General features: G+C 39.2%; 1 protein-coding gene across 1 annotated transcript in view; it reads right to left on the reverse strand.

The window, feature by feature from the left end:
* Positions 1–13,507, reverse strand: part of LOC115138223 (sodium/potassium/calcium exchanger 2-like) — a 166,780-nt gene that overhangs the window by 16,844 nt on the left and 136,429 nt on the right. The window lies entirely within an intron of this gene.

Below are 13,507 nucleotides of genomic sequence, written 5' to 3' on the forward strand. Positions count from 1 at the left end.
GGGGGGGGTATATAATTTCATTTACACAACATACCGACCACTTTAAAGATGAAAAACATTTTCTATTGTGAAGCAAACAAGAAATAAGGCAAAAAAACAGTGTGCATAACTATTCACCCCCCCCCCCCCATTGTCAATACTTTGTAGAGTCACCTTTTGTAGCAATTACAGCTGCAAGTCTCTTGGGGTATATCTTTATAAGCTTGGCACATCTAGTCACTGGGATTTTTGCCCATTCTTCAAGGCTAAACTGCTCCAGGTCCTTCAAATTGGATGGGTTCCACTGGTGTACAGCTATCTTTAAATCATACCACAGATTCTAAATTGGATTGAGGTCTGGGCTTTGACTAAGCCATTCCAAGACATTTAAATGGTTCACGTTAAACCACTCAAGTGTTGCTTTAGCAGTATGCTTAGGGTCATTGTCCTGCTGGAAGGTGAACCTCTGTCCCAGTCTCAAATTTCTGGAAGACTGAAACAGGTTTCCCTCAAGACTTTCCCTGTATTAAGCACCATCCATCATTCCTTTAATTCTGACCAGTTTCAAAGTCCCTGCCCATGAAAAACATGGTGCTCTCGGGGTGATGAGAGGTGTTGGGTTTGCGCCAGACATAGATGGCCAAAAAGCATAATTTTATTCTCCTCTGACTAGAGTACCTTCTTCCATATGTTTGGGGAGTCTCCCACATGCCTTTTGGCGAACACCAAAAAAAAAGCAATGGCTTTTTTTCTGGCCACTCTTCCGTAAAGCTCAGCTCTGTGGAGTGTACGGCTTAAAGTGGTCCTATGGACAGATACTCCAATTTCTGCTGTGGAGCTTTGCAGCTCCTTCAGGGTTATTTCTGGTCAGAGTGGTACTCAGTAGTGTGTTGTGTTTGCCCCAAACATAACCATTTGTATTCAGGACATGAAGTTAATTTCTTTGCCACATTTTTGATAGTTTTACTTTACTGCCTTATTGCAAACAGGATGCATGTTTTGAAATATTGTATTCTGTACAGCCTTCCTTGTTATCATGATCCATCCTCAGTTTTCTCCTATCACAGTAATTGTTTTAAAGTCACCATTGGCTTGATGGTGAAATCCCTGAGCGGTTTTCTTCCTCTCCGGCAACTCTCCGGTTAGGAAGGACTGCCTGTATCTTTGTAGTGACTGGGTGTATTGATACCCCATCCAAAGTGTAATTAATAACTTCACCATGCTCAAAGGGGTATTCAATGTCTGCTTTTTTTACCTGTCTACCTTCTTTGCGAGGCATTGGAAAACATACCTGGTCCTTGTGGTTGAATCTGTGATTGAAATTCACTGCTCAACTGAGGGACCTTACAGATAATTGAATGTGTGGGGTACAGAGATGAAGTAGTCACTCAAAAATCATATTTAACACTGTTATTGCACACAGAGTGAGTCCATGCAACTTATTATGTGACTTATTAAGCACATTTTTATTCCTGAACTTATTTAGGCTTGCCATAACAAAGGGGTTGAATACGTATTGACTTCAGACATTTCAGCTTTTCATTTGTAATTATGGGGTATTGTGTCTCGGCCAGTGACAGAAAATCTCAATAAAAATGTTTTTAATTCAGGCTGTAACACAACAAAATTTAAGAAACAAGTCAGGGGGTGTATACTTTCTGAGGTGGTGAATTAGAAACATGTAGATATAATTTGTTGAAACCATCAACTCATTTATATTACAAAAGATAATCATAAGTTGAGTTTGGTTTTCGTGCACCTCAAAGTTTGAATTTGTGAAAATTGTTTGCTGAAGGTAACATTTCCTCTCTTTTTAGAGCAAACAATAGTTAGCCCATAGATTTTATTAATCTGAGCAACAGTATGAGTGATGAGGGTTGAGGTGATGACTATTATTAGCAATAGATCATAGATCAATATATCATAAAACTGATGGGGTGCAGCTGAATTGATCGATGTGCATGGCCATATTACCAACAAGGCTCAATTTCACCAGCTTCCTTCCGTAGTTTATTCTAAGACTGTCCTACATTCCCAATGAGTAATAATAGAGAGTTCAAAACAAAAAAAATAACTTTAAAAAGAAACTAGGTAGATACAAAAATGTATCGGCGTTTAGAGGACAACAACCAGTAAGATCTATTTCAAAGCACTGGCAAGCCTGTGTGAAAAAGACTATAAAAAATTGCTGAAAATCAAGGGGATCCCTTTTATATACCCAGAGCATTTTTCAGTGTAACTGGTCGGTTGTGGAATGGGGAAGGACGACTAATGTTTTTCCAGTGATGGCAAAGATATCTGTAGATGATTATAAGATCCGAAGTGAAGCTGATTTTGCTTAACAACTTTAAATATGTCCAATATGTAGATTGCCCTTTTAAGATTAATCAATAATTAATCCCAATGTTAACAAAAACATGACATATCCTTTGTGAGTAATACAGTTCACTTGACAGGGTAATATGCCATTCAAACAACAGCAAAGTGTGAACCATTTTGGTAAACAGCTGCAGGATGGGTCTGGAGAAATGTAACTACTCTCAAATTCATAGACAGAGATATGGATGGAAGGACTGACCATCGATGAGATCAAAACCCATCCATACCCCACAAGACATACCACCAGAGGTCTCTTCACAATCCCCAAAGTCCGGAACAGACTATGGGAGGCGCACAATACTACATAGAGCCATGACTACATGGAACTCTATTCCACATCAGGTAACCGATGCAAGCAGTAGAATCAGATTTGAAAAAACACATAAAAATACACCTTATGGAATAGCGGAGAGTGTGAAGTGACACACACACACACACACAGGTACAGACACAGACACACGCATACACAAACACACGCTAGCACAGACACTCTACACACACATACATTGAAATATTGCTGTATGGTGGTATTATACATTGTATCGTAGATACAGTATTTAGTGGTGTAATAATGTTATATGATGTAATGTTTTACCTTTTGTTTTATGTGTGATGTAAGTGCCTTAATGTGTTTGGACCCCAAGAAGAGGCAGTAGCTAATGGGGATCCCTAATAAATACAAATACAAAAAACTAAGCTCAAAATGCATTTATAAGTTATATTCTTCAAGAATCAATGGGTATGTATAATGAATTTAAAAGTCTAAAATGGATGTACCAATTGTAGATTGCCCCTTTAAGATTCATTAAGAATGAATCCCAATGTAAACAAAAACATGACATATCCTTTGTGAGTAATACAGCTCAATTTGTTAAAGATTTTGGAGGTATGATATCTAACTTTGCTATGTTTTGGTAAACGTTTGTAGAAACAAGAGTTATAACAGTTGCTGGGCAAGGGATAGAATGATGATCAAAGATAAAAGAAGAAAAAAAGGTCCAAAATAACAAGTAAGTTTGAATGACACTGAGGGGAAGTGTTGTTACAGCTAATGCCTGTTTGCCTGAGGCTGATGCAGTTTAGGTGTTTGTACACATGCAAAAACACACTCTCATTCAAATGTATATACGTGCACATACACTGGGACACACACACACACACATGTAAATAATGCCATAAATGCACTCAAACATCTTCAGTTGGCCTTGCTGTTATGATTTTTCTTGTCCTTGATGTCTTTTGTTTTTTGTTTTCCTTGCCTGAGGCTGATCAGCCTGTCTTTCTCTTTTTAAATTGTGTTCATTTTGTTGATTGTTGGCGCTTTGGGGACAGGGGTCTTGGGGGTGGGGAACAGAATTGTTTTATTTCACTCAGGGGGGGGGGGGGGTTCTTGGGTGGTTGAGGGGCAGCTCTTGGGGAACTGTGGAGGGACCAATCGCTGGTTTGAGTCCCCGTTATTGACATTGTGGGAGATCTGTCGATGAGCCCTTGAGCAGGGCGATGACCGTGGCTGCTTCTGTGGGTCGCTCTGGATGGGAGTCTGTTAGATAACTGAATGTGATGTAGATGTTGAGAGGCTTCACTGCAAGTAGATTGTATGTTTTAATATAAAAACAAATATATATAAGAAGAAGAAGAAATGGAATAAGATAATGACAAAAATAATAATTAAAGGGTATTACATCTTGAATGGTGATTGTTAGATATTTACAGCATTTAAAAAAATAAGTGCAACTGAAGTTCATTGGCTCTGCTTGAATACACCAAATTGTCCTTGATGTACAGGATGGATTCACCATGGGATGGGTCATAATGCCATTTATTCTGGTCTTGCCAGTGAGGCTGTTTCCCTTCCTCTTTGTCACTTTGGTAGCATGCTGTGCCATCTGCTTACCTGGCACGGCATAGTGAAGCAAGGAAAGTCTCCTTGCTCGTGCCGGTGCTACTGTTGTGAGTGTGTTTGAGTTTCACGCATCCTGAGGTGGTGGACAGCGGGAGAGAGAGGGGTATAATTGCACCCACAGGCATGCTGGGAGATTACCAACAATAATGACCCACGCTGAGGTCATTTCCACCTTTGCATCAATCCCACAGAACTTCTCTTCTCACTATGCTGAAGTACAGCTCCCAGTGTGGGATTCTTTTTCTCAAAGACATTCATCCATTATCGTCCCCACATTATCATCCCCACAGCTCAAATTAAAATCTCCCTAACATTATATCTAAGCCAATATGACACCAATATTGATGAAAATTTGCAAATCAACTGGACTGGAGGTATAAAACACACTCCCAGCTTCTTGTCATGAGCTGTCCGTTCCTTACCGAGAACCACATACTGGATTTTAAACAGCATTGGGGGAAAAAAAAGTGATTGGTCAGAAGTAGCTCAATATCTAGGCGTCGGATAAGAACGAGACTACAGCGGACATAAAGGGGCCATTAGATTTGCCACCTTTCGGGCTGAATAAGTTTCTAGGGTCAACCGTTTTGATTAAATATATAATTATTCGCTCTCACGTGCTCATTTCTGTCCATTAAGAACCAACAATGTGCTACCTTTTTCTAGCATTTCTGACAATGCTAACATATCTTTTTCCCGAAGTGCAGAGTTCTAACACCGAGTCTTTTGCTCGGCAACAACACAGCTGCTTACATGGTGGTGGTATTCAAGCTGAGGTTTGTATTTTGTATTTATCATGGATCCCCATTCATGAATAATGAATAACTTCTAAATGTAGCATGTTGAGGTGACTAAACTGCTTGGCGTAACCTTGGACTGTAAACTGTCATGGTCAAAACATATTGATACAACAGTAGCTAAGATGGGGAGAAGTCTGTCCATAATAATGCGCTGGTCTGCCTTCTAAACAGCACTATCAACATGGCAGGTCCTACAGGCAGGTCCTACAGTTTTGTATTGTAAGGTTTTAAAAATGGTATAACTGGAAGAGTAGCTGCTGCCTTGGATTATGTTGGATAGGCTTCCAATAAATAACACCTTCTGTGTACTCTTAGACAGTTAACTCTTTATCCATAATATAGCAGGGGGTTTAAAGCCATAACACATGTTTTTCCAGCAGCAGACTATGATCGATAATGTCAAACGCCGCACTGAAGTCTAACAAAACAGACCCCACAATCTTTTTATCATCAATTTCTCTCACCCAATCAGTCATAATGTGTAAGTGCTGTGCTTGCAAAGAAAAAGTCTCATCTCAGGCTGGCCAATAAAAATAAAAGATTAAGATGGGCAAAAGAACACAGTCACTGGACAGAGGAACTCTGCCTAGAAGGCCAGTATCCCGGAGTCACCTCTTCACTGTTGACGTTGAGACTGGTGTTTTGCGGGTACTATTCAATGAAGATGCCAGTTGAGGACTTGTGAGGAATCTGTTTCTCAAACTAGACACTTCTAATGTACTTGTCCTCTTGCTCAGTTGTGCACCGGGGCCTCCCAGTCCTCTTTCTATTCTGGTTAGTGCCAGTTTGCGTTATTCTGTGAAGGGAGTAGGACACAGCGTTGTACGAGATCTTTAAGTTTCTTGACAATTTCTCGCATGGAATAGCCTTAATTTGTCAGAACAAGAATAGACTGACGAGTTTCAGAAGAAACTTTGTTTCTGGCCATTTTGAGCCTGTAATCGAACCCATAAATGCTGATGCTCCAGATACACAACTAGTCTAAAGAACGCCAGTTTTATTGTTTATTTAATCAGAACAACAGTTTTCAGCTGTGCTAACATAATTGCAAAAGGGTTTTCTAATGATCAATTAGCCTTTTAACTTGTTGAGTGTAGGGGGAAGTATTTTGATTTTTTGGATGAAAAACGTACCCATTTGAAATGGCCTATTTCTCAGGCCCAGAAACAAGAATATGCATATAATTGTCAGATTAGGATAGAAAACACTCTAAAGTTTTCAAAACTGTCAAAATATTGTCTGTGAGTATAACAGAGCTGATGTTGCAGGCGAAAACCTGAGGAAAATCAAACCAGGAAGTGGCTTCTATTTTGAAAGCTCCATGTTCCATAGCCTGTATTCGCTCCATTTAAAGGGATATCAACCAGATTCCTTTTCCTATCGCTTCCTCAAGGTATCACCAGTCCTTAGACATAGTTTCAGGCTTTTATTTTGAAAAATGAGCGAGAAAGATAACATTGCGTCAGTGGATAGCTGGGTGTTCGCATGACGCATTATGTTCAGAAATCCACAGGCTCGAGCGGTCATGGCGTCGCAGACGAAAATTCCAAATAGTATCCGTAATGTCCACAGAAACATGTCAAACGTTTTTCATAATCAATCCTCAGATTGTTTTTAAAATATGGAATCGATAATATATCAACCGGGACAATCGCTTTTTCAGAGTGGGGCTTGCGCAACAGAGTGGGGCAGCTATTGTCTCTCCCTCTCCTATTGAAAAAGCGATTGCGTGTTTTGCTATATTGCACTTGTGATTTCATTCAAATTAATTATGTTTAGTAATTTTATTTGTATTTGGCGCGCTGCAATTCAGCGGGTGTTGATGAAAATGATCCCACTAACATGATGGGGTGCGTCAAGAAGTTAAAATGATTAACTTGGATTAGCTAACACAACATGCCATTGGAACACAGGAGTGAAGGTTGCTGATAATGGGCCTCTGTACGTCTATGTAGATATTCCAGCCGTTTCCAGCTACAATAGTAATTTACAACATTAACAATGTCTACACGGTATTTGTGATACATTCATGTTATTTTAATGGATTTTCTGTTAATCAATCAATGCAAGTAGATATATTTATTAGCTATGTTAGCTAGCTAACATTACCTAGTTAAAGTTTTGCCAAGTAAGGGTTTTCGTATAATGCTGAAATCATCATGTGGAAACTGTTAAGATAACAGTTAACTTTAGCTAGCTAGGTAACGTTAGCTAATGTAAGACTAACGTTAACTAATGTGTATAATATCACAATATATCATACTTTTTTACACAAAACAGATAGTTAACGTTATTTAGTTTAACCTCTTGAATTGCAGAGCTCCAAATTCAAATTAAATTACAAAAAATATTTAATTTTCATGAAATCACAAGTGCAATACACCAAAACACAGCTTAACTTGTTGTTAATCCAGCCGGCGTGTCAGGCTTTACCATGTGATTATGTGAGGACAGCTCTCAGCAGACAAAACATTACAAACAGCTAGCAGCAAATTAGATTGATCACGAAAGTCAGAAAAGCAATTTAAAAAAAAATAATAATAAACACCAAACTTTCGGAAACTGCCACCCTGCTCACATTCATTTGCTTTGCATAGACCAAGCTACAGTAAGACGAGGTAGTCAGATTTCAGACAGGAAAAACACTGCAGTTAGCTACGCTACATTTCCTCAACTAAGAACAGCCAAGACCACAACACAATCCATAGAAAATCAATTGCTTTGTTAACTTCTTCGATATAGGGGGCGCTCTTTTAATTTTTGGATAAAAAAACGTTAAACAAGATATTTTGTCACGAAAAGATGCTCGACTATGCATATAATTGACAGCTTTGGAAAGAAAACACTCTGACGTTTCCAAAACTGCAAAGATATTATCTGTGAGTGCCACAGAACTGATGCTACAGGCGAAACCAAGATGAAATTTCAGACAGGGAATGCCCCAGATTTTGAAGGCGCTGTGTTCCAATGTCTCCTTATATGGCTGTGAATGTGTAAGGAATGAGCCTACACTTTCTCTCGTTTCCCCAAGGTGTCTGCAGCATTGTGACGTATTTGTAGGCATATCATTGGAAGATTGACCATAAGAGACTACATTTACCAGGTGCTCGCTTGGTGTCCTCCGTTGCAATTATTGCGTAATCTCCAGCTGCGTGCATTTTTCCATTTGCTTCATAGGAGAAACCCAACTGCCACTAATGACTTATCATCAAATAGATATGTGAAAAACACCTTGAGGATTGATTCTAAACAACGTTTGCCATGTTTCTGTCGATATTATGGAGTTAAGTAGGAAAAAAGTTCGGCGTTGTAATGACTGAATTTTCGGGGGTTTTTCTTAGCCAAATGTGATGAACAAAACGGAGCGATTTCTCCTACACAAATAATATTTTGGGAAAAACTGAACATTTGCTATCTAACTGAGAGTCTCCTCATTGAAAACATCCAAAGTTCTTCAAAGGTAAATTATTTTATTTGAATGCTTTTCTTGTTTTTGTGAAAATGTTGCCTGCTGAATGCTAGGCTTAATGCTATGCTAGCTATCAATACTCTTACACAAATGCTTGTGTAGCTATGGTTGAAAAGCATATTTTGAAAATCTGAGATGACAGTGTTGTTAACAAAAGGCTAAGCTTGTGAGCCAATATATTTATTTCATTTCATTTGCGATTTTCATGAATAGTTAACGTTGCGTTATGCTAATGAGCTTGAGGCTATGATTACGCTCCCGGATACGGGATTGCTCAACGCTAGAGGTTAAGAAATGGAAAGCTAGTTGTGAACAACATGTATACTCAATGGGGCAGGTGTGCAAATGCATGCTAGCGTCAGACAACTGACCAGACTCGACTGACAGCATCGCTGTTTCAAGAACTCCTGCCTTCTTGTCATTATTATAAATCAATTTTGTGCTGACTGGACTTGACAGTGTCAAGTTACTGTTCTGCGTGTTCACAGAAAATCTGAAGTCGCCCCCCACAAGAAAAAAGTAGTCAGGGGTTCTGCACTCGGTGCACCCAGGTAAAACAACATCAGAATCATTGAGGGGGTTCAATTAAATCGCTGAAAGTTCAGCCAAGTCGCCTCAAAACAAAAGTTACGTAATTAAGCATGTGTAGAACCTGCCTAAATGACTACCGACCCGTAGCATTCACGTCTGTAGCCATGAAATGCTGGTCATGGCTCACATCAACACCATTATCACAGAAACCCTAGACCCATTCCAATTTGCATGCCACACCAACAGATCCACAGATGATGCAATCTCTATTGCACTCCACACTGTCCTTTCACACCTGGACAAAAAGGAAAACCTATATGAGAATGCGTTTCATAGACTACAGCTCAGGTTTCAACACCATAGTGCCCTCAAAGCTTATCACTAAGCTAAGGACCCTGGGACTAATCACCTCCCTGTCCACATCACCAACAAACTAACATGGTCCAAGCACACCAAGACAGTCGTGAAGAGGGCATGACAAAACAAAACCTATTCCCCCTCAGGAGACTGAAAAGATTTGGTATGGGTCCTCAGATCCTCAAAAGTTTTTTACAGCTGCACCATTGAGAGCATCCTGACAGGTTGTATCACTGCCTGGTATGACAACTGCTCAGCCTCCGACCACAAGGCACTACAGATGGTAGTGCGTACGGCCCAGTACATCACCGGGGCCAAGCTTCCTGCCATCCAGGACTTCTATACCAGGCGGTGTCAGAGGAAGGCCTTAAAAATTGTCAAAGACTCCAGCCACCCTAGTCATAGACTGTTCTCTCTGCTACCGCATGGCAAGCGGTAATGGAGCGCCAAGTCCAGGTCCAAAAGTCTCCTAAATAACTTCTACCCCCAAGCCATAAGACTCCTGAACATCTAATCAAATGGCTACCCAGAATACTACTTTTTGTATTTTCTTAAAACTGCATTGTTGGTTAAGGGCTTGTAAGTAAGCATTTCACTTTAAGGTTGTATTCGGCGCATGTGAAAAATTAATTCAGTGTTTTCACATGAACAAGTGATTGCTTTTGATAACAACACTTTTTCTTCCTTCCCTCTGTTTTTCGCCCGATGACATGACGGGACAGATAAATCAAACCTCCTCTCAATCTATTTAAATTATCTGTCGAAATCATTGTTTTAAGAACAGGCTTTATAGTGTTACCGCCTGTGGATCTGAAGATTACTAAATCAGAGTTAATATCCTGCGTGACCTAAATTATGATTGGGAAATAATTTGGCTTGCTAGCTAATTAGCTCATTAGGTAACTTACCCGTGAAACGTAAAGCCTCGTCCAACATCAATCAATGGATTCTCGCCCTGCTGAGTTCTGCAACTGTAAATTAAACTGAGCTAGCTTGCTATGTGAAAATCTGTAGTTAATTAAATGTGTGATTAATAATAATCGCTTGATGTAGCTACATTGTCAGAAACAAGTCGCAAGTGAGTCAGTGAGAGTGACTACAGATTTCTGTCAAGGTTCGAGTCCTCACCTCCAGCCAGGTACATACACACCTTGTCTGAAAATGCACAGACCCAAATTTACACAGCTCATGGTCTAGACTATTTGCATCCCGCCACCCTATGTAGACATGATCCCACTCTGTGAACACATTGACCATACTACAACGAATGCCTGTTGCATTATTTGCTTACCATAAGCAATTATTAATATTTTTCAGGTCATCATGGTGACAGTCTACCTACCACAATGAGGATGACCAGATCCAGATTCCATCAACAGTCATTCAGCATTACTTGTATCTGATGCAGGGCTCTCCAACCCTGTTCCTGGAGAGCTAGTGTCTTGTAGGTTTAAGCTCCGACCTTGATCCAGTGCTCCTGATTCTAATAATTAGCTGGGCCCGGTTTCCCCAAAGCATCTAAGTTCTTCGTTAGAACCTTCTTAGCAGCATCGTTAAATCTCTGAGCTGTTTCCCAAAACCATTGTTTCTAAAGTTGCATTTGAAAACAATCGTTATTTACCGACTGTCTCAGACCACTCGTAGAAGTGAATCGTTAGATGCGTTTTCTTCCTTACCCCATCACTTTATACACGGAAAACCTCCACTAAAAATAGAATTAAGATGTTTATATGTCTCTCTGTGACCACCGATAACTTCACAACGAAGTAGATTACAAATACAAAGTTGCCAAAGTCTTTACAGTTGTTACAAACAAACAAAGGATAAAAATATGCTTCAAATGAAAACAGAGATGAGTGCATTAAAAGACAAATAACCTACAGTATAGGCTACAGGCCTATATAATTCAATAATATGGAAATCATCTAAAATGTTCATTAAATGTTGTTGCTATTTGTAGGCTACTGTCTGTAATTTTTGCCTCAGTATATTTAATGTTTAACAACATATGCACAATGATGTACTAAATCTTGAGTTAGTGTATTATTATAGGTAAGCATTAGAACAAGCCGCCTCAATATTTGCAGTCATAAGGGATCATGTCTTTCTAGGAGTTGATCCGTCATCAGTATTGTGGAATAATTCTAATATTAAGGTAAGCTGTTCCGAGAGCAGTGGTGCCTTTTTTTATAGATCCTATCAGTTCTCTCTGCAATGTTTTGGGAAATGCATGTTACATCTTCGTCTGTTGTAGGAAAGATGCATTGGTAAAGCACTCGTAAGCCTAAGTTCCATCGCTATCGGGAAACCAGGTCCTGGTTCATAAGCTGAATCAGGAAAGTTACAGCTGGAGTTTGAGCGATAACCTAAAAGAGGGTTCTGCAGGAGATCTGAAGCTCCACCTAGTCCAAGGCGACCCCTCTCTTTTTAAACCTCTCTCTATTATAGCCCTCTCTGGTGATTGTGAATTGCCCCACTCCACTAGGGGACTGAGAAGGATGACAACACAGACAGCTTGCAGCTTACACATTTCACAAAGTCATTCAATGTTTGATTCATTTACATTACATCATAATTTTAAATAAAGTGAATAATCTTTTTTGTTTCTTATTCTTATTATGCTCTATGTAAGTAATTAAGAAGTTCCACTAGCTAGGTTAATATGGATTGTGCTGATGACTCAATTACAAGAATGTTGTAATAAAGACTTGAATGAAAGATTGTCATGTTTTATATTGTTATACTTCATGTAACTGGTCATCACATGCCTCTTGCATTTCAATATGTTATTTGAATTACACAATTGCCAGGCAGAAAACTGAGGATATATCAGGCTAAGGACCTTACTGTTAGATGCAACAAAAGTCCACAGCCATCTCGGATATTGCTGGACACCTTCCTATATACGATTTTGTGATGAAACTGTCCAAATAATATTGGAGATATGGCCAGGAGAAGCTAATACTAATGATCAAGGGAATATGGTCATACCTTTAACATTCTCCTATGTGTGTTTGCTCAAACTGTCGGATGATTCAATGCCACATTATGCTATTGTAGCTAGCTATGTAACTTTAGACAAGCATTGATTTGATTAAATTGGCTAGCTAATGTAGCTAGCTACAATAGACAGGTTGGGTTGCGATTTCTATTTCATCAGCCTCAATTTTGAATATGGCTGAGATAATAACTGAATGTATGTTGGGTTTCAACCTTGGATATACGGAGTTAGCTAGTTACCTAAATTGTGCCATAGCTGCGGCTGTTTCTTTTTCTTTTTTCTTCGTATCGTAGGTAATGTTATTGCTAACGTTATACTTGTCGTTGTTCACTCGGACGGGACGTTATTTACTCGGCAGCCTGCATAGCTAATAGTTAGCTGGCTAATGTTATCTAGCTACAATGTAAGCAGAAACATATACAATTTTAAAGCATGCCGGCTATCTGGTTTAAGATACGTGCTAACTAGCTAATAACTTTTGCCACTAGCTAAATACTGTCTGCAAGGCAACTGTGCCAAGTAGCTAGTAATGACAGGAGAACGAGGTAGCTTCGATTCATCACAGCCCCCAATATAGGTTGAATAGATATCCAATCAATACATGCTGCATTCTAACTTTAAATGATATGGATGATCTGTAATCCAAATTCTGTCTATATTTTAATTTTTCTCCTTCAACAAAAATGTAATATTAGCCTGTTAGCCCCTGTGTAATTAGTTTGTTTTCCTTCATGATTTGCAGTAAAAGATAGAGAAAACAACACCTTTCTCGAATACTCAAACGGAAAGCACTTTTGATATGTAATCTTTGTCTATCATTCAAGTGTAACTGTTTATAAATTAGTAGGATTTCTTAAATGTCTTCTTAGAGAATTCCTACCGGAGAATGCTAAATTTCTATCCACCCTTCCAGCAAGAAAACTAGCAAGCAGATTGCGGTGTCATCTGCTGACCATTTAGGGAACTAAGTTCTCAATCGGTGTGCCAAAATTAGTTCCGTAGTATGAAGTATTGACGGAGAACTTACGAGGCCAAACATAACGATGGTCATTATGGCCAAACAGTTCTATTTTTGTTTCATCCGAGGA

Source organism: Oncorhynchus nerka, linkage group LG12 (genome assembly GCF_034236695.1).
Source record: "Oncorhynchus nerka isolate Pitt River linkage group LG12, Oner_Uvic_2.0, whole genome shotgun sequence".
Classification (NCBI taxonomy): Eukaryota; Metazoa; Chordata; class Actinopteri; order Salmoniformes; family Salmonidae; genus Oncorhynchus; species Oncorhynchus nerka.